The 19,395-nt window shown below is 36.7% G+C and overlaps 1 protein-coding gene and 1 long non-coding RNA gene across 6 annotated transcripts in view; one reads left to right on the plus strand and one right to left on the minus strand.

The window, feature by feature from the left end:
* Positions 1-19,395, plus strand: part of CNTN5 (contactin 5) — a gene marked incomplete at its 3' end in the record, with an annotated part of 695,558 nt that overhangs the window by 174,594 nt on the left and 501,569 nt on the right. For 4 of the 5 annotated variants that reach the window (XM_084491417.1, XM_084491418.1, XM_084491416.1 and 1 more), the window contains one exon: positions 18,650-18,791. Of the gene's footprint in view, positions 1-18,649; positions 18,795-19,395 lie in introns of all 5 variants that reach the window. The other variant, XM_084491419.1, reaches the window with a different exon arrangement.
* Positions 1,216-13,059, minus strand: LOC311420504. Its single transcript, XR_014684346.1, has 3 exons — positions 13,017-13,059; positions 10,576-10,668; positions 1,216-1,260 (listed from the first exon to the last, which is right to left on the minus strand). It is a non-coding gene; the product is annotated as an uncharacterized lncRNA (long non-coding RNA).

Below are 19,395 nucleotides of genomic sequence, written 5' to 3' on the forward strand. Positions count from 1 at the left end.
GAGAGTAATGATTTCCTCTCTGTCTTCAGACATTCATCCCTTATTATGAATAATAGTATAAAAATATTTATGTATATTTGGCCTTTAATACATAGGAAATTTTAAAGAGAAATTCTGGTGACAGATCTCTTCATCAAAGAATCCTGGAGGCTGTGAAAATTTCACAATAGGCTTGTCTTATTTCAAAGTTTGTATTATTGAGTTCTTTTCCAACAGGTTATTGGGCTAGACTAAGCTTTTGTCTCATTCTACATAGCTGTTCCTTCAGGGAGCTGAAAGTCAAAAAATAAAGAGCCTGTAATTTTTATGTGAAGTTCAACATAACCAACTTCCTGAATTATATTTGATTACCATTCTATGCTCAAAGTTACCAGTAAAAGGAGAGACCATCATATCATTAATTAATATACTGCATCAATCCCTTTTATCCTTACAAAGGAATAATGGTAAAGAATTAATTGAATGAAATGGAGCATGTACATGTAAAAGATCATCAAAGTTAGAAAAATGATGGAGATGACTGTCATTGCATACATGTAACAAAGGTTCCAAAATAAAAATAATAATAGAGATATGCAAAAAGAGTTGTCAGCAAATTCAGTACATGCAATTGTACCTCTTGAGAGTCCAAAACTTTAATAGAGATTTTCTATCTCCAATTATAGCATGTAACAGGTCATATCTATTTTTGAGGTAAAGAAATCAAAATCAAAAAGAAGTTGATATGTTAGAATCATAGAATCACAGAATTGAAGGGGTTGGAAGGGACCTCAAAAGATCATTGGGTCCAACCCCCCTGTCAAAGCAGGTTCCTTAAAGCAGGGTGCCCAGGTAGGCATCCAGACAGGCCTCCAGAGAAGGAGACTCCACAACCTCCCTGGGCAGCCTGTTCCAGTGCTCCGTCACCCTCACCATGAAGAAGTTCTTTTGCATGGTAGTGCGGAACTTCCTGCGCCCTATCTTGTGGCCGTTACTCTTTGTCCTATCCCCGTAAACCACTGAAAAGAGGTTGGCCAAATCCCTGTGTCTCCCATACCTCAGGTATTTATAAACATTGATGAGATCCCCTCTCAGCCTTCTTTTGTCCAGGCTGAACAGACCCAGGTCTCTTGGAATTTCCTCATAAGGAAGATGCTCCAGGCCCCATATCATCTTTGTGGACTGGACTCTTTCCAGGAGATCCCTGTCTTTTGTTGTACTGGGGAACTTTTTGTACTGTTTTCTAGGCCTTAACTTCTGCTGTTGTCAGTGTTGCAGTGTCTGCAGAAGATAAGGGAAAATGCATCATTTTAGAGGTTTTCAGCTTTAAGAGATGCAGAACAGAATCAGTAGGTGGGAAATAGTGATATTGCATTTTGTCCACTATGGCACTGATATAAATATGCGGCTGTCTGTCTACTTATTTATGTATATTTTTGTAAAGAGAGAAAAATTGATTGCACAAAGTTTGTTTCTGAGATGGAAGAATTTTGCCTCTTGGAAAAAGAAATGTTAAAATTCTGTGCTTTTTCCTCTACTTCTGTCCTTAACCTTCTTTTGCTGCAGAATTTTTCTTCAGCCATAACAGGCCTTCAGCAAATATGTTTATTTTACATTACTTTTATAGTACAATTTATGCTTTCCTTTTGAATTCTTGCAAGTTCTAAATTAAAGAATTATATTAATCATTAAAATATTAGCAAACTATTTACTAGTTTATAAAGTTTAATATGTCATAGTATGAGGGAAATGAATCTGGAGGAAAACATTATCTGAGAGAAGAGCAGAGTAACAGAGAATAGCAAGAATAGGTGTTTCCATTAACTAACTCCTTTTAACCTATTATCTTAAAAACAAACAAACAAACAAACAAACAAATAAATAAAAACTAAGAGGCATTTCTGTTTTCTTACAAGTACCCTCATACAGCTGACATTGGGTAATTTCTTTCTACGCAGTTTTCCAACAACTAAACATAATGAAAAGTTCAGACCTTCCCAGACTCTGTAAAACATTTCATTATTTACAAAAGGTTCAAAATCATAGTTGAAATTTCCCAGTGTGTAGGAGTAAATGACGGGGGTTATTAGTTTAAAACTACAATATTGGAATGATACCTGACATTTTCAATTTAAAGAGGAGGTATTGCAAAAGACAATGCAGAAATGTTTGCTGAGAAAAAAAAAAAAAAAAAAAAGTGTAATCTTTCTACTTAGGGTGGTGCAACGAAGCATACAGTTTCAAGGGGATGTAAAAGTACCACTCTTCATTCAGATTCAGGAAGTTATGTTCTTGCAAACATGAATCCAATTTAGTTTGTCTGAAAGTCGTTCCACCTAACCAACACACCTCTAAAATTCCCTCTTTGGAAGCTCTGTAACAGGTCTTACTACTGTGTCTAGGGTAATTGTATTTTTGTGTTATTCATCTGCCTCTACCGAAATCAATGAAAGAAGCTTCTTTTTGTTGGCCGACAGCAGTAACATCATTATTAAATTCTCTGCAGTACCCTATTTGAATCAATAAGGGGCCAAGAGGTCTTGACAAGCTATATTTTTTCTAATATTGATTTTGATGACCAAGCTGGTGCCCTGGAGTCTAACCATTGATTCTAAGAAAGAGAACTGTCAAGTTGGAAGCCAGATTTGTGCTATTAAACACATCAGAGTTTGTAATTAAAAAAAAAAAAAAAAAGTCAGACTGTCATATTTTTCACCATAAGCTGAAGGAATCTTTCCACCTACATTAAACATAAAATGAAGTGTACAGATGTACTGGAGATATGTGCACTAAATATGGAATATACTAAGTATGGAAGCTGATGTCCTTGTATTTCTCCTGAATTTAAAAAGTTAACAAAGTATTTTTATGAATTATTATTATTATTATTATTATTATTATTATTTTCTGAGTTGCATTGTCTGGCTCCTTTTACAATTAATTCTAGGGAATTCCAGTCAGTGGTCTACAGAACACGTTTTTTAAAAAAATAAACCAATTTCAACTGATCTGTGCTTTATCATTCAAAGACAAGTAATTGCTGATATATCCCTATTCACTTTGGTGTGATGTAGCATGAATTAGAATTTGCAAATTATATCTAGAACTGTTGACAAAAGAAAGCATATCTGGTAAAGTAGAAGAATGAGTCACCTGAGATCCAAGATTTTATTATTATTTTTTTCCCTCATATATCTTGAACTGCTATAGCACTTGTTCCCTAAACATGCTAATGCAAATTGGCTGTGTGTGAAGATACATGCTCCTGACTGCTACGAAGCTCCTAGCTACATACAGTTTAATGTGCAATTTAACATATCTAACATTATTTTTAGAAGAAATATATTATTTTCTTGCCTAATTCTTACACAAGATTATGGTTGATGTGTTATTTACTCAGAAACCCAGTAAAAGCTGTTGGCTCAACAAACTAGTTGTTTAAAGTAAAGTTCAAAGTAAAAAAAGCATTTACAATTATGGAAGGGAGACACAGGGACATATATCACAGAGTTGTGTGAAAAAAAAATATGTTTAAAGGGAGGTCATCTATTCCAATCTCCTGCTCAAATCAGGACTAACGTCATCTTCTTAAAGCTGTTCAGCTTCCATTTAGGAATTAGTAGAAATCAGCAGATATCAATACAACAGGTCTTCAAGTCTGAAGAGACTAAATACCACCATCATGTGTGAAATGTGCATCATTTTGCAATGTCGTCATTAAGTTTATAAGAATATCCTCAAGCTTTTCCTCAAAAAAAGCTTTTCCTTTATCTAAAAACACATATTCCAGTAGAATTCTAGGTTATTTCTGAAAACATTAAAAGGAATTAAAATTGCTGAGGAATCAGTTCATTAGTTGACTCTACAGAAACTTGTGCAGTATAAATAAAGGAATAGTACATTCATTTTATTACAAGTTGTAGAGAAAGAGAGAGAGAATAGGTATATAAATAAGTTGATCTCTCTATAACAGTAAGCAAGAAATATGCATGATTTGTTATACATTTTTAACATTGCTACAGAAATGCATTGGCTCTATATTTAGTTTTTCAAAACTGACAGTTTTTAAACACTGTTACTTTATTTTCTTTGCAAGTTCCTTTGACCTAAAAACCAGCAAATATACTACTGTAGGCAAAGTTTTGTGAAGTTTGAAGAAAATTGAAAAATATAAGTATTACAGCTTATTAAGACTTCACCTAATTGTAAAACAGAGCTTCCTTAACAATCCTATAATTTTTCTAAATTCAAATGTGATTTTCTACTAAAATACTAGATTTTGCATTGATTTAAACCTCAAAAACTATATTCCAGATAACTGAGAGCATATATACATTGAACTTAGTCTAATTAGGTGTGCCCTTTAAGCATTAAAAATGATCATACGGCCAGTTTCCTCGGTGGAGTTGAAAGGTGATATAACCTGTGAGGATATAATGCTGCCACTATCTTTAAGTATATATTAATTTCCAGAAACTGCTGTAAAAATAAAATATGTCTGTTTTAGTTAACTGGAAAATAAATTTTTGAACGCTTACCACTTTTTTTTGTGAAGTGTTTTGAGAATGACTGTCAAAATATCATGATGCATTTAATGCACACCACACTTCAACTCAGTTAATGTCAGAAAAAAGTAATTCAAGGTTTGTCTTTTTTGGCTGCTATTGTCATGATTTGGGAGATTTTAGTTTATTTTACTTTTCTTTTGAATTTTAAAATCAGCTGAAGAGATAAATGCATAAGAAGTAATAAATTGGGTACAGTGTTAATATTATACATTTAAATACATGTATAAAGATGTATTCAAAATTTAGAGTGATGTAAATTTTCATCTCATATTCTTAGTATCCTGTAATTAATTAAGATAATTATTTTTTTTAAATCAAATAACGTCACGATATTCTGAAAGAGAAGAAAGCAGATAAAGGATATGTATGGTGTATATTTAAATGTAAAAGAGAAAGAATTGTATGCTACTATTTGTATTTTATTCACCACAACGAATCTAAGAAATGAGGTGTTATGAATTCAGAGAATTTGATGTGGCAATTGACAGACTGAAAAAAGATCAATAGATGTAACAAGACAATACAAACCTGGTTTCAAATTAGAACTGGCTTGGTCAAAACAAGCTACATGTCCTGAATCTGGTAGTTTTTATGTTTGGAGGGGAAGGGGAAGGGGAAGGGGAAGGGGAAGGGGAAGGGGAAGGGGAAGGGGAAGGGGAAGGGGAAGGGGAAGGGGAAGGGGAAGGGGAAGGGGAAGGGGAAGGGGAAGGGGAAGGGGAAGGGGAAGGGGAAGGGGAAGGGGAAGGGGAAGGGGAAGGGGAAGGGGAAGGGGAAGGGGAAGGGGAAGGGGAAGGAGAAAAGTAATTCTTCACAAAGGTCACAGTAAGTAATCTAATATAGATTTACGTAATTTTGAGTAAATCGTACTTTTTTCCAAGTATTAATGCTGCTTTCTCTTATATGCCATCCAACAACAGTCCTTCTACAGCTTCATCTCCAGTCTAATGAAAAGATGTTAATTTGGAAAGAGTTAATAGAAGAGACTACCTTAAAATTTAGATTGTTTTTAAGGGATACCAAAATCATTTCCCTTTTTAGAATGTATTTGAAATTATAAACCACTTTTAGCATTAATTTCACAAGTGCATATAAAATTTCTACTATTTGCTAAAATCCATAACTAAAATATCATCTGAAGACAAGGAAAGGGTCATCCCTCTGTGAACATGGGATCATTCATCTACTCCACCCACTGCTTTTGTTAGATACTTTTAAACCTCTGTGGTATTTTGGCCTACATCTTGTTTGCTGCAATATTGGAATTTCATATAATAATATCTTTTTGGATAGTGATTATATCTACTATGTTCATTAAAATAAGTGATTGTATTAAAAAAATAAATAAAAGCAATGCTTAGATGGAACAATTTGTTTAGTTGAGATGTTTTCTCAAGAACTGTTGAGGAGTGGTTATCCTTGGATTTGTAGAAAGACTTGTGCAGAAAATCCTTCATTATACCTTTTCTCCTTTTTTTACTAGTACTAATTTTCAGTTGAGAAATACTTATTGGACATTTTTAGTTTTCTGCCTGTGTAGGCACACACCTGAACAAACTTCTACATCTGATCACTTTGTAACTATGTTATTATGCATAGTCAACATAAATCAAATCATTTTCATCCGTCACAACACAGGATTGCTTCTTCACTTATAGAAAACATGGGATGTGCTCATCCTATGTAATGACGAGGAGTCAATACTTTAAAAGATGTTTGGGACAATTATGCATATAAGCAAAACTAACTTGCTAAGGTAGCTTTTGGCAATTTTGTGTAAGAGTCACATGCATTCAAGTTTTACATGCATAAATTAATATGCTGCAAATATCTATATTAGTTGTAGAAATGTATTTCTACACCTGTATGATTCCTTACGTATAATTATGTCTGTTCTTTCTACAGGATTTTCTTTACCATTCACATTGAAAACTCATTTCTAGAAAACTTCCCAAGTTTTCCCAATAATCAAATACCTTAGATGTTCAAAAAATAACTCTAACTTGTTTCTCCATTCTCTTTCCTTATCAAAGTCAAAATAAAAATTTGGAAAGTTTTATATTCATGTATCCAGAGTAACAGGATGACATTTTAAAAAGCCAGCTAGTCTGTCATTCAAAAAGGAGAAACTGGTTAAAGAGGCAATTCCTTTCAAGAGAGACTCAACTCGAATTTTAAGCAGATGACCTCCTGCTGCTGCTTTGCAATTTTTATAATGAATCTACTGTAGGTTTCATTTCTGTCTGATAATGTGACTCAACTTGTTGTACATAAAAGTGTTATAAATATTGATGATAATTGTTAAACATGATATAGTGTTCCATGTTAGCAGCTACTCAGGAGATAATTCTCTCTGGGAAATCTCAATCAATCACAAGAGGTCCTCTGGCCAGGAGAGGAGAGCAGAAGGGAAAAATAGAAGCCACAGGGGAAAAGCAAAGGAGAAGAGAAAGGCGGGGAAAAGGGAACACTAGCATTTTGATTCAAAGCACTACTGTAGTTTTGATGTAAATGCCCTGGCCATCCTCCTTTTCTGTATGTATGTTTGCTTTACAGTGTGGTTTTAATAAAAGCCAAGCATATTCTGGGCTGCGAATCTAGAAAGAAGCGAATCTAGCAGGTCGAGGGATGTGATTCACCCCTTCTAATATGCTCTCTGAGACCCCACCTGGAGTACTGTGTCCAGCTCTGGGACACCCAGCATAAGAACTGTTAGAATGGGTCCAGAGGAGGGCCACGAAGATGACAGAGCTAGATGACCTGTCCTATGAAAAAGGGCTAATAAAGCTGGTGCTGTTTAGACAAGAGAAGGCTCCAGGGAGATCTTACAGTTGCCTTCCAGTACTTAAAGGTGGCCTACAGGAAAGATGGGGGGGGGACTCTTTGTTGGGGACAGGTTTTAAAATATAAGAGGGTAGATTTAGATTAGGTATTATGTAGAAATTAATTACTGTCAGGGTGGCAAAGCACTGGAAGAGATTGTCCAGGGAAGTCATGGATGCCTGGAGGTGTTCAAGGCCAGGTTGGGTGGGCCTTTGGGTAACTTCATTTAGTGGAGATGTTCCTGCCCATGGCAGGGGATTTGCAACAAGGTGATCTTTAAGGTCCCTTCCAACTCAAACCATTCTATGGTTTTGTAATTCCATATCAAACTTCTTTTCAAGGACATAAAATGGGAATTTCCACTCCAGGAGTGCAGACTCTCCAGCCCCTGATGGCACAGGGACCCAGAGCAGGTCTTTTGAATTTCTTCAAAGCTCATGTGTGTTAGAGATGTTCAATACAGACTCAACTACCCACAGTAAACTCTGTGACCTCTATGTAGCTACTCATAGGAAACTCGACTAATGGTTTGATACACTTATCTCATCTTTTTGTGGTGACCTAGTTTCTAATGTAAATCATTTCCTACTTTGCTTATGTTAACTGTAGGGAAGCTACAAAAACATACCTGGCACTTTCTTCTTTTGACTGGTAATACAGGTATTGGTTTGAAACTGAAAGATTTTGCTATTTTGTTGATTTTGAATTGGAAAAGGCTTTTCTCTGAGAAGACCATCAGGCACTGAAACAAGCTCCCAAGGGATGTGGTCATGGCACCACGGCTGATGTAGTTAAAAAGCATTTGTACAATGCTCTCAGATGTAGTTTATATTTAGATAGTCCTGTGTAGAACCAAAAGTTGGACTTGATGATCTTTGTGGGTCCCTTCACACTCAGGATATTCAATGATTCTATGATTTAGTGATTTTGTGAATATATAGATTTGGAGAAAACAATAATGCATGTGCTATTTCCAAATAAATAAACACATCATCACAGAATGGTAAAGGTTAGAAAGGAACACCCAGAGCACCTTGCACTGGGACTCCACAACTTATCTGGGCAACCTGTGTGAGTGCTTAGTCACCCTCACTGTAAATACGTGTATCCTGATATTCAGACAAAACCTTGCGTGTTCCAGTTTGTTTCTATTGCCTTTTGTCCTGTCAATGGACACCACTGAAAAGAGCCTGGCTCCAGCCTCTTTGCATCCTCCCTTCAGGTATTTATAGGCATTGATAAGAGGTGTGTCCCCCCCCCACCACCACCAAGCCTCCTCTTCTCCAGCCCTAGCTTTCTCAGCCTTTCCTACTGGAAGTGTTCCAGTCTCTTCATTCTCTACATGGCCATTCATTGGACTCTTCAGTATTTCCATGTCTCTCTCGTACTGGGAAGCCCAGAACTGGACATAGTGTTCTAGGTAGAGCCTTACTACCAACAGGTAAGTAGAGGGGAAGAATCACCTTCCTTGAACTGCTTCCAGTACTTTGCCAGCTGCAGCCCAGGATACCATTAGCCTTCTTAGCAGCAAGGACACATAACTGGCTCACATTCAATCTGAAAACTCTGCCAAACCAGTAGTCCACCCAGGACCACCTGTGTGGACCCTGGCATGTACTGGTCCCTGGGGTTGTCCTCCCTAGGTACAGGACTTTTTACTTTTGTTTAACTTCATAAAATTTCTGTCAACCTATTTCTTCTGCCACTCTGGGTCCACCTGGATCACAACATGACCCCCTGTTGTATCAGCAACTCTTTCAAGTTTTGTGTCATCTGCAAACTTATTCTTCCCCGTCATCCACATCATTAATGAAGGTGTTGAACAGCGTGGTACACAGTATTAACCCTTGGGGTATACTGCTAGTTTCTGGCCTCCAGCCTGACTTTGTGTCATTGATCACCACTTTCTGGGCCTGGTTATTCAGCCAGTTTTCAGTCCACCTCACTGCTCATCCAGTCCATACATCCATAGACAGTTGCCCTATCTGCAACCTATATAGGATTAGTCTTGGTGCAGTCATGTGTGTTGCAGTAACATTTTTTTACGATAATGAATGTCTTTGGTATTCATCCTTCAGTAGTTTTAAACGTGGGATCTGTTCCAAAACAGCACATTTTGTCTATCACAATTTCGGCATGACTTTCACTAAAATGGTATTTTTAGCAAGGAATTTTACTATGCTTAAAATATTTAAAGCATGTATCTGCCTCCTGAGCCTCCACTTAATAAACAAGGAAATGCATTCTCCTGATCTTCCTTAAATTTTTAGTTGTCTGGCCCTAACATGTCTGTGATTTTTATCTCATTTATTCCACCTATATTTAACATTCACAGAACTGTGGCATCTATGTTTCAGTTCCCAGTTTACTTTACTCATACCATGGCTTGAGGAGAAAGTGCTGTGAATGACATAGCAAAGCCACAGTGGACACTCTTTAGCAGCTGAACTCTCTTACCTCTGCAGTTCAAATGCTACTTCTCAGCAACTTCCTCTGGACTAGAAGACACTTCAGTTACATTTGGCCTTGCTGTTTGTTAGTTACAAGCACCTTGTATTGTCTGATCTTTATTCCTGCATTACCTGTTTTCTTGTAGTGACATACTCAGCAATGCTATTTTCCTTGCAGCTTTAATAGACCACTCTTCTCTAATTGAAGGAACTCTGCTACCTGAGAAGCAGCATGTTCCCAGAGTAAAGTGCAGCGGCAAGCAGGAGACTTAATTTCTTTTACTGTTTAGACAGTGACTCACTGTTTGACTTTGCTCAAATCACTTAGGAGGTCCAAATGTACAAGCAGGTGCACAAAGTTTGGGTGTCTTCATTTTGTGGCCTACCACAGAGTTTTGTTCTGAGAGGTGCTCAACACAGAGAACAGCAGTTAAAGGCAGTAAGAGCTACAGGTGCTTGACATACTGGAAAATCAGAATAGCATTAAAGCGTTTCAAAGTCAACATCTTAAAACCCCAGGTGATTTCAAGCATGTATGTTTTTAATGTTGTCTTGAAAAGTACTGTTCCTTGATTTCCCTATCTGCAAATAGAAAATCATAGCACTCACAAGGTCTGTTGATTGCAAATGTTTGTAAAAATTGTCATGATTTCTTGTGTTATAGAACAAGACATTTACTCAGCCATATCAGTATTAAGTTACACATTCTGGAAATATTACAAACAAGAACAGATGGAAATAACCCATCTGAAACTTACACTCAGTTTGTTAGACTGTGGCTGTTCTCCAGGACTTCTGATAAACAAGTTTCAGTCAGTCTTCACTGCACACTGATCCACACTGTTGGGTACCTTATGAGTCAAAACAACAACACAAAAAAAAGGAATTAGTTATAATCCTATCTCTCCTAGAAAAGTGACATACATCTGTGAAAAATCATCTGTGGTTACAAAGGTGAAAGAAATCATCGCGTTAATTAGACTTAAAAGTAAGTATTTTGCCACAATTAAAAAGAATCCAAGCAAACAGATGTAACAGAAGTTGAGCTCAGAGGAGTTCATCATGAGATGATTACTTGCATTGGCAACCAGCAATGACAGTGTGCTGGTTTCCAAAAGCTATTATTTTACTGACAGTGACAGTAGTAGCAGTGCCAGGAGAAACAACATCTCTGGTAGCAAGGTACAGCAATATGCCCTTGTCTGTGAACATGAAGATCCAGTTGGACTGAAGTTTGATATCAGTCAACAAACTCGCTCAGAGTTTCCTTCTCTGATCAATGTGACTATGTTTTGAGTGCCTGTGTTGGAGCAAATGTAGTTGCATCATGACAGTACACTTAGGGAAGATTAGACTATGCCAAGATAATATGCAAAAAACAAACAAACAACCAAAAAAAACCTCGAAGTTTTAGTTATAAAGCAAAGTTATATAACTAAAGCTTAGTTATTTAGCAAAGTTATAGTATTAGTTATGATTTGGGAGACTAAAAAATCTCAAACTGAAGTGCACAGAGTGATGTAATTCAGCTTCCATGGGCTTCTCTGCTTCTGACAGAGAATCAAGAAACAGAAGCCAAGTATTACATCACCTACAAACATTAGACCACTAGACAGATAATCTTTTGAAGCTGAGTATGTGACCCCAAAGTTTCATCTGTTAAGCTAGGAATTAGCTCCTGCTGTAGAATTTTGCTCTGTGAAAACCTGCACCTCAGCAATTGGGTTCTCCCATTGTTGAACTCTACTGGAAATGATCTTTATAATCTTGATTTCTATTGACAATGGGCACAGGTGACATTTCTCTTTACCAGTTCATCTCTCTGTCTTTTCTTCTGGTAAAAGGACATTTATTTCTACTGTGCAAAACTTGTGATACCCTACAGAAAACACCAGTTCTAGGTGTTAGAGATGTTACAATCACCATTATTACTGTTGCTATAATGCAGGGGGAAAGAAAGACTATTCTGGGATCATCCCTAATGTTCCTGCAACATTTGGAATGTATGTCAAAAGTAGAGGAGCTACAGAAAGCCAGAATGCCAAGGGAACAGTGAGTAAACAAGTTGGCCAAACCACTTATTGGATTTCACTGCAGCTGGATATTTGGATTCTGTGGCAGGGCAGGTCACTGTACCTTTCTACCACAGAGGTTGTTATTCCTGCCTCTGACAGCTGAATTAGGATCTCTTGTATTTCAGTGTTCTAGAAGAGAGGTAGAGCTTTCTGTTCCCTGGCACAATGCTTCTATTATGTGTGTCAGCTCTTTAACAGCACCTGACTTGAAATGTTTCTGTCATATGTAAGAAAATAGAAAAACTGGTGATGTAAAGAATTAACTATCCCAAAATGTTTGATCTTGATAATATTTAAGAGTTTAACTTGATCATTTTTGGTGGTTTCACACTGATGACTAGCCAAACTCCGCCACACATCTCTCTCACTCCCTCTCCCCTCCTCAAAGGAACAAGAGGAGAAGATCCGTTGGAAAAGGGCTCAAGAGCTGAGATAAGGACAGGGAGATCACTTACCAATCACTGGAACAGGCACAATGGACTCAGGATAGGGATATTAATGTAATTTATTGCCTATCACTAACACACCAGAGCAGTAAGAAATGAAAACCAATTCACCTCCATCCACCCCCTTCTACCTCCTCCCCCAAGCAGTGCAGGGAAACAGGGAATGGGGTCTGCGGCCAGTCCATGGTGCTTTATCTCCACTACTCCTTCACTGTCACTCTCTGCCCCGCTCCACGTGGGGTCCCTCCCACGGGATGCTGTCCTTCCCGAACTGAGCCTGCGGGGACTGCCCACAGGCTGCAGCTCTTCAAGAACTGCTCCCACAGGGCTCCGTACCACGGGGTGCATCCCCCAGGAGCAAACTGCTCCAACATGGGTTCCCCACAGGGAGCAGCTTCCCCCAGGTCCCTGCTCCTGCGTGGGCTCCCCTCCACGGGCTGCAGCTCCGGCCCAGGGCCTGCTCCTGCCGGGGCTCTCCATGGGCCGCAGCCTCCTCCAGGCCACATCCACCTGCTCCACCAGGGGCTCCTCCATGGTCTGCAGTGTGGAGATCTGCTGCATGTGGGACCCATGGGCTGCAGGGGGACAGCCTGCTCCACCAGGGGCCTCTCCATGGGCTGCAGGGGATCTTGTGCTGCCTTGTGCCTGGAGCACCTCCTGCCCTCCTCCTGCACTCACCTTGGGGGCTGCATGGATGGTTCTCTTTCAGCTCTCACCCCTCTCTTCCAGCTGCTGTAGCACAGCAGATTTCCCCTTTCTTTAATCTGCTCTCCTAGAGGCCCACCCAGCATCACTCATGACTCAGCTCTGGCCAGTAGCGGGTCCCTTTTGGAGCAGGTTGGAGCTGGCTCTTATCTGACATGGGGCAGCTGCTGGGCTCTGCTCACAGAAGCCACCCCTGCAGCCCTCCTGCTACCAAAACCTTGTCACATAAACCCAATGCATCTTTATGACTGAATTTATATTTATTCTGCTCTTAAACTTCTAGTCTCCAACAAAACACAGAACACACATATTAAGAGAGAGAACTCATGTATTTAAGAGAGCTCTTCCTTAAATCTTTATTCAGGAGGATGCTGAACTTTTTCCTGAACTGAAAGGAAAGGAATAGAGAACATTCTGGAAAAAAAAAAAAAAAAAAAAAAAAAAAAAAAGGAGAGAGGGAGAGAGAGAATAATATGGTTACTGCTGTGAGTTTGATAACATGACTTAACTGAAAACAGGTCTCAGAAATGAAAACTACATGCCATGCATTCTTAGTTAAGATTTAGGAGACACTGAAAAAAAGATGCAAAATTCTCATGGCTTGTGAACATCAACACATACTTTAAATTTAGAGATGGACCTGTTGCTATATATTAAAAGACTTGCATAACACTATCTGCCTCTGTCTACCAGACTAAAAAGTTATTAAGAAATTAATTTTTGACATTATTGTGTTTTAAGGAATATGCAAATATTTGAATGAAATTCTTAGAGTCACAGATTTAATATATATATATACATATATATACATATATAGCTCCTATATATTGAGTCTTTTAACTACAGTTAGCAGGCTAAAAAGTCGCTTTGAGGATCATAACCTGCCACTTAGTATGTGATATATATTATTCTCTTGTGCCTGCTTGTAACTGTAGATAACAAATTCTCACCACTGCAGGATGTGGGTTTTTGTTTCTAAGTTAAATAATTTCTTTTTCTTATGCATTTAAGTTTGGAATTGTGCTCAGCTTTTCGTGAGCTTACCAAAGTAACATCCAGCACACAAATACAGAAGTGGTTTCACACTTCCAAATAAATCAGTAGAAATACTCTGTTAAGTTTGATGAAAGTAGGTATTATATCCTTGATACCTATATGGATAAATTGAAAGCAGAAATTGAAGTATAATATGAGAAGGGAAAAAAAATAAATTACTATCTCGAGAAATAATTTTAAATGTTGAAGCTCTGTTGTAAAGCATCTGGTCTTTTAAAATGCTTGGGCTGAAATGTGACAGCCTTTGTAACAACCTGTACACTTGGTGAGGAACCTGAGGAGCAATTTCTTGCCATTAAGATTTCCTGGTACAGCTACCCTCTGTGTCTCTTCTCATATTACCTTTTAATCTTCACCTCTGAAGACTGTTCGGTACTAGAAACAGATGAAAGCAAAAAAGCAGAAGGAAAGATGTTAAATGGAAAATATTGCACTAAGAACTCAAAGGCAGTCTCGAAACATACACAGTGGAAATGCTATTATATATATATATATATATATATATATGTATATATTATATGAGCAAACATATTCTTCAATTCAACCTACAGTACAAGATATCCCAGAGGGCATTTAGGAACACAGCTGTCTTTGATTTCAATGGAAACTGTGTTTGCTGAAGATGGTGTTGCCTATCTTGCAGTCACTGCATAACCTAGTTGCGCAGCAGGAACCAGGATATGGAGTACCTTTCACCTGTAGTAGAGACACAGTGAGACCTGCTTCGACTGTCTAATGATTCCTGGCATTTCGTCTAGTACGATATGGGAAGCGTTACATTTCTTAGAGAAGCCTTTCTTCCACACAGCTGATGTTGCCTGACACATTTTCAAATTAACAAGTATCCGCGAGCCAATTTAACACAATAGAAAGAGGCTAAATGAAGTGGGAGGAAGAAGATCTGATTTAACCACTTCAAGAAGCAAAGTACTGAATAGGCAAGTGAGCAAAAGGTAACTATTTTTTTTTCTGCACAGCACTGCATCAGAAGCAGTAGATTTGTTTAATAAATGCAGAAGGGCAAGTCAGTTGCCAGAATATGTGAAGGAAAAATGAAGGGTATTGTGATTCTACTTGGAATGAAACGTTGAAAGGGAATCAGTTTCCTGTAAGAAGTAAAAAGCAGGAGAAAGAACAGTATGTTTCTTAAGCTATTTTTTTCTAGCTAACTACAGCAGGCCTTAATCAAATGTCTCCCCAGATCTGTTACCTCTACATTTTCCTCTCCTACCTTTCCCTTCCACAATATTTAGTGACTTTAACACTGCTTCCCCTTTGTAACATATAAAAATTCAGATTCTTAAGTCATTAATGGTCATGTAATCTGTTTTGTCTGAGGATCACTGCTAGACTGTGAGCTATTCTTCACAGCCTTCCTGCATAACCTTTTTGGGGGTTATTTTACACCTCTCTTCTACTCTAATTTCCTGTTCAGTGTATATTATAGCATCTATTAGTCACAGAATGTGGAAAAGTATAAAACTCTACAGCTGGAGTACTCTAAGGATTGCAAATATCCAAAGAAAGGTTTGAGACCTTTGGGTGTAATGGGCTGTAAAAGTAAAAGCTGTGATTTACTGTTTCTTCCAGTTACTGAAACCTGATGGCTAGCCCACCTTCTGTGGAATTCAGTGATCTGCAGATGTTTATATATAATAAGAAGTTTGAGTAAATTGTGGTCATTTTCCTTTTCCTTTTAATGCATTGTACTTCCATGACATTGTGTAACCTTTTTTGCACAATGATTTTTGTGTCATTCAGTTCAAAGCCAAAAATACTACACAAAGATTTATTATTATTGTAAAAGCAAAACAGCTGAATTATTTCTGTTCTTTCAGGTTAAATCAGTCTAAAAATGAAAAATGTTAATATCTAGACATATAACTGTGCATGAACATGCAGTAATAGCATATATGATACACATACACATGGAGATCTTGAATACCTGTGTAGTTTATGTAAGAGAAAGAAACTCAGAAAAATAGAAGAGATAAGTGCTTATTGAACCTAAAAGAAGAGATTTGGCATTATTTCAACAGAGAATGTCTGTCTTTTGGAATGTTTCTACATTCCACTACCTATATATATATATAGGTGTATATACATATATATATACACATGTATATATATATATGTGTGTGTATGTATATATATGTATATATATATACATACATACATGAATACATTTATATATATAAAGTATATAAAACACCATAGGATAATGTGATTCTTAAGGGCAGCGTTTTCCTTCCCCACGTGTGGCTGGAAAACCTCCAGGCAAATGACTGATCAGCTTAATAACATCTAGGAATTAATTCCTAACATCTAGGAATTAATTCCAAAATATGCTATGAAGGAGAGGAATTGTTATGCTTAAGATATTTTCATGGAAAACAAACAAACAAACAAACAAACAAAATACCTAATGTGTAAAGTTTTTTTTTTTTTTTTTTTTTTTTTTTTTTAATTGTGTAATTAAAATTCTGTCTTGAAGAATTCTTATTATCACAGTTCATCTTATTACAAAAAATAAAGGAAAGAACACTATTAGAAGGAGTAAGTTGAAACTGCCATGCATACTCTCCTCATATCTACCCCTTTTATGTTGTTAAATGCAATTTTCCAACACCATCTGGATGCAAATGTTAGCTTCAGTCGGAAGAATGGCTAGTTCTCTATATCTTGAGTCCTCCACTAGGACTCAATGATTTCTTCCTTGTGGCTAGCATGCTCACAACTTGCTAATTCTTCACTGGTTTTCAAATGCATCTTTCATCTGGATTTACTTTTTATGGTGCAATGATTAAAAACATAAAAATACTGTAAGAGAATTGGAAGTGAGATATAATTCTCTCTCTTCCCACATGGTGGCTTCATCACTTAATCTCCCTCTTCATAATCTTTATAAAACTTGACTCTTGTCAAGTTTTGTGCTAAGCCTCAAAGAAGAGTGAGTAGTCTGCCCTCCTACTACCTTACATATCTAATTGGTTATTGGACTGCAGATATGGCTTTGAATCATTCAGGCAGTATGGGATTCAGCCGTAACATCACTTAAGCAAATTCTTATCCACTAGCGTGGTCTACAAAAAGTTAATGAGAAAAGCATCAGATTTTCTCTCTTGTACTGTTTTTTGTTTGTTTGGTTGGTTGGTTGGTTTGTTTTGTTTTGTTTTCCTTTTTAAATATTCAATACAACTCAAAACTACTGTTCAGTCCCTGAATTCAGTGCCTCACCAAAAGCAAGGTCTAAGTAAATTTTTCAATTCAGACTTCAATACCAATACAATAAGGAAATTTTTCATAATACTCAAGTGCGTTAGCTATGAAATCGCTAGTTAGTTCTACCACAAAGCCTTTGACAGAACTTCAGGTGTATAATGTATTATACACCTATTATATATATAATATATATATACTATATATATATATAATATATATATAATATATATATATTATATATATACATATAGTATATATATATATAGTATATATAATATATGTATAATGTATTATACACCCTAACAATAACATAAACAGCTCTGACTAAGACAAGTAACTGGCATGTTTGTATAAATGTATGTATGTATTTATGATTAGACCTAAAATTATTTAATAGACATAGTTCCCAGGTGCTGACTGACTTCCAGGAAAATAACTTATGTAAAGAATAACTTGGAACAGGAAGCCAAGGAGTCAAGCAACTGAGTACATAAATTAGGTTAGGCACAAGAAAAACTAAAAACTAAAAAAAAAAAAAAAAAAATGTGTTCAAAGGTGTTCAAAAAAGAAGGTGTTCAGCCTTCATGTGAAAGTTAACTAACCCAGAAGCTCACATACTGTCACAACAGTGGGATTATTTATTTATTTTATCTTTTGTAATTGAAGATGCTAGCAATTGTACAAATTTACTAAAAGTGTTGTGTCAATTTAACTTAATGAATGGCTATCTGAGGTGTTTGTTTTTTTTTAGGGGCTTAAGCTAAATTGAGACATATGTCTGTAGCATCATTTCAAATGACTCATTTGAAAACAAAGTTATCAATGACTATCTTAATTGTATGTTATCTGGAAAAGGCAGCTTTTTATTATTAAAATAATATGGAAAATCATAATTAGAAAAATGTACATGAAGTAGTTTAAAATTCACCAACAAAGATTATTAAGCTTAACAGGCAAATTAGTGTAAAATTGAAACTTATTTTTTCATTCTTTTCAGTACTATCATTTCCTTATATGGTAGCAAAAAGAATTCTTTGTTACTGTTTCTTTCATGTGGGAGGGAAGAGAAGGTTGGAGAAAAAGCACTTTTTTCATAACAGCATATAGCAAACCATTTGCATATCCTGTAGCCATTCCGAAACAAGAAAGGTGTCTCAGATTTAGTTCATATAGCCAACCAATGCTGCCATGTCATGTAACACACAGGGAGTGATACATGAGAGTTAAAGAAATTGATCTCCAAATACAAGGATTGAGTGATTTAAGGGTCCAAATATAGGTCTACACATACAGTTAGCTAACACTATATATTTTTTTTTCTGTTCCAGAGATTACTGAAAAGGAGTCCTAACATTTGTCGATTCAGTTCTGCTCCTGAGCATCATCAAATTTCAAACATACAAGAAAAATTTTGTGGAGATCATCTCTGTTTTGAAGGACAACATCTGGACAGCCAGTAGGAGAGCTGAGGTAGTGGATATTTAAACCAAACTATTTGGGGAATATGTTTATGAGCGTTATTGCTTGCAGTTATTAGTTTATAAAAGTAAGATCAAACATAGAAGCTTTTGCCAGTAATTCATCTTGAACACCCTTGCCAATAGAACATAGATTAATAAAAAGAGAGATCCAGTTTTCTGGATGTTACTATTAGGTTTCTCACCGTGGTTTTGTAGAAGATACTGTCTTGAAAGTGTTCACCACCCCTTGTATATGTTTTAAAATAATCACTGTGGTATTCTTGGGACCTGAGCATGCTGAATAACTTCTTAAGATAGTTTATGACTCATTTTTAATAGTATTTGATCGATTCTGGAAAACTCTGGAAACAAGAATCAGACACTACGTCTAAATTGCACTTCTAACCTTCCAGGTATTTCAGTGTGGCTTGGTCTGGTTCTAGAATATGTTGGGTTTATTATAGGAGTCTGAATTAACAGGCAAGTTCTCATGAAAGTAAAATTAAAGATCAAGGCTAATGCAATTGGTTAAGCAGTAAATGTTTGTTCCTAAATAATCTTAAGTGGCTTATGTAACTCAGTGCATGTTTTATTATTATATTCAAATGAATACA

The sequence above is a fragment of the Aythya ferina genome, assembly GCF_964211825.1.
Source record: "Aythya ferina genome assembly, chromosome: 1".
Taxonomy (NCBI): Eukaryota; Metazoa; Chordata; class Aves; order Anseriformes; family Anatidae; genus Aythya; species Aythya ferina.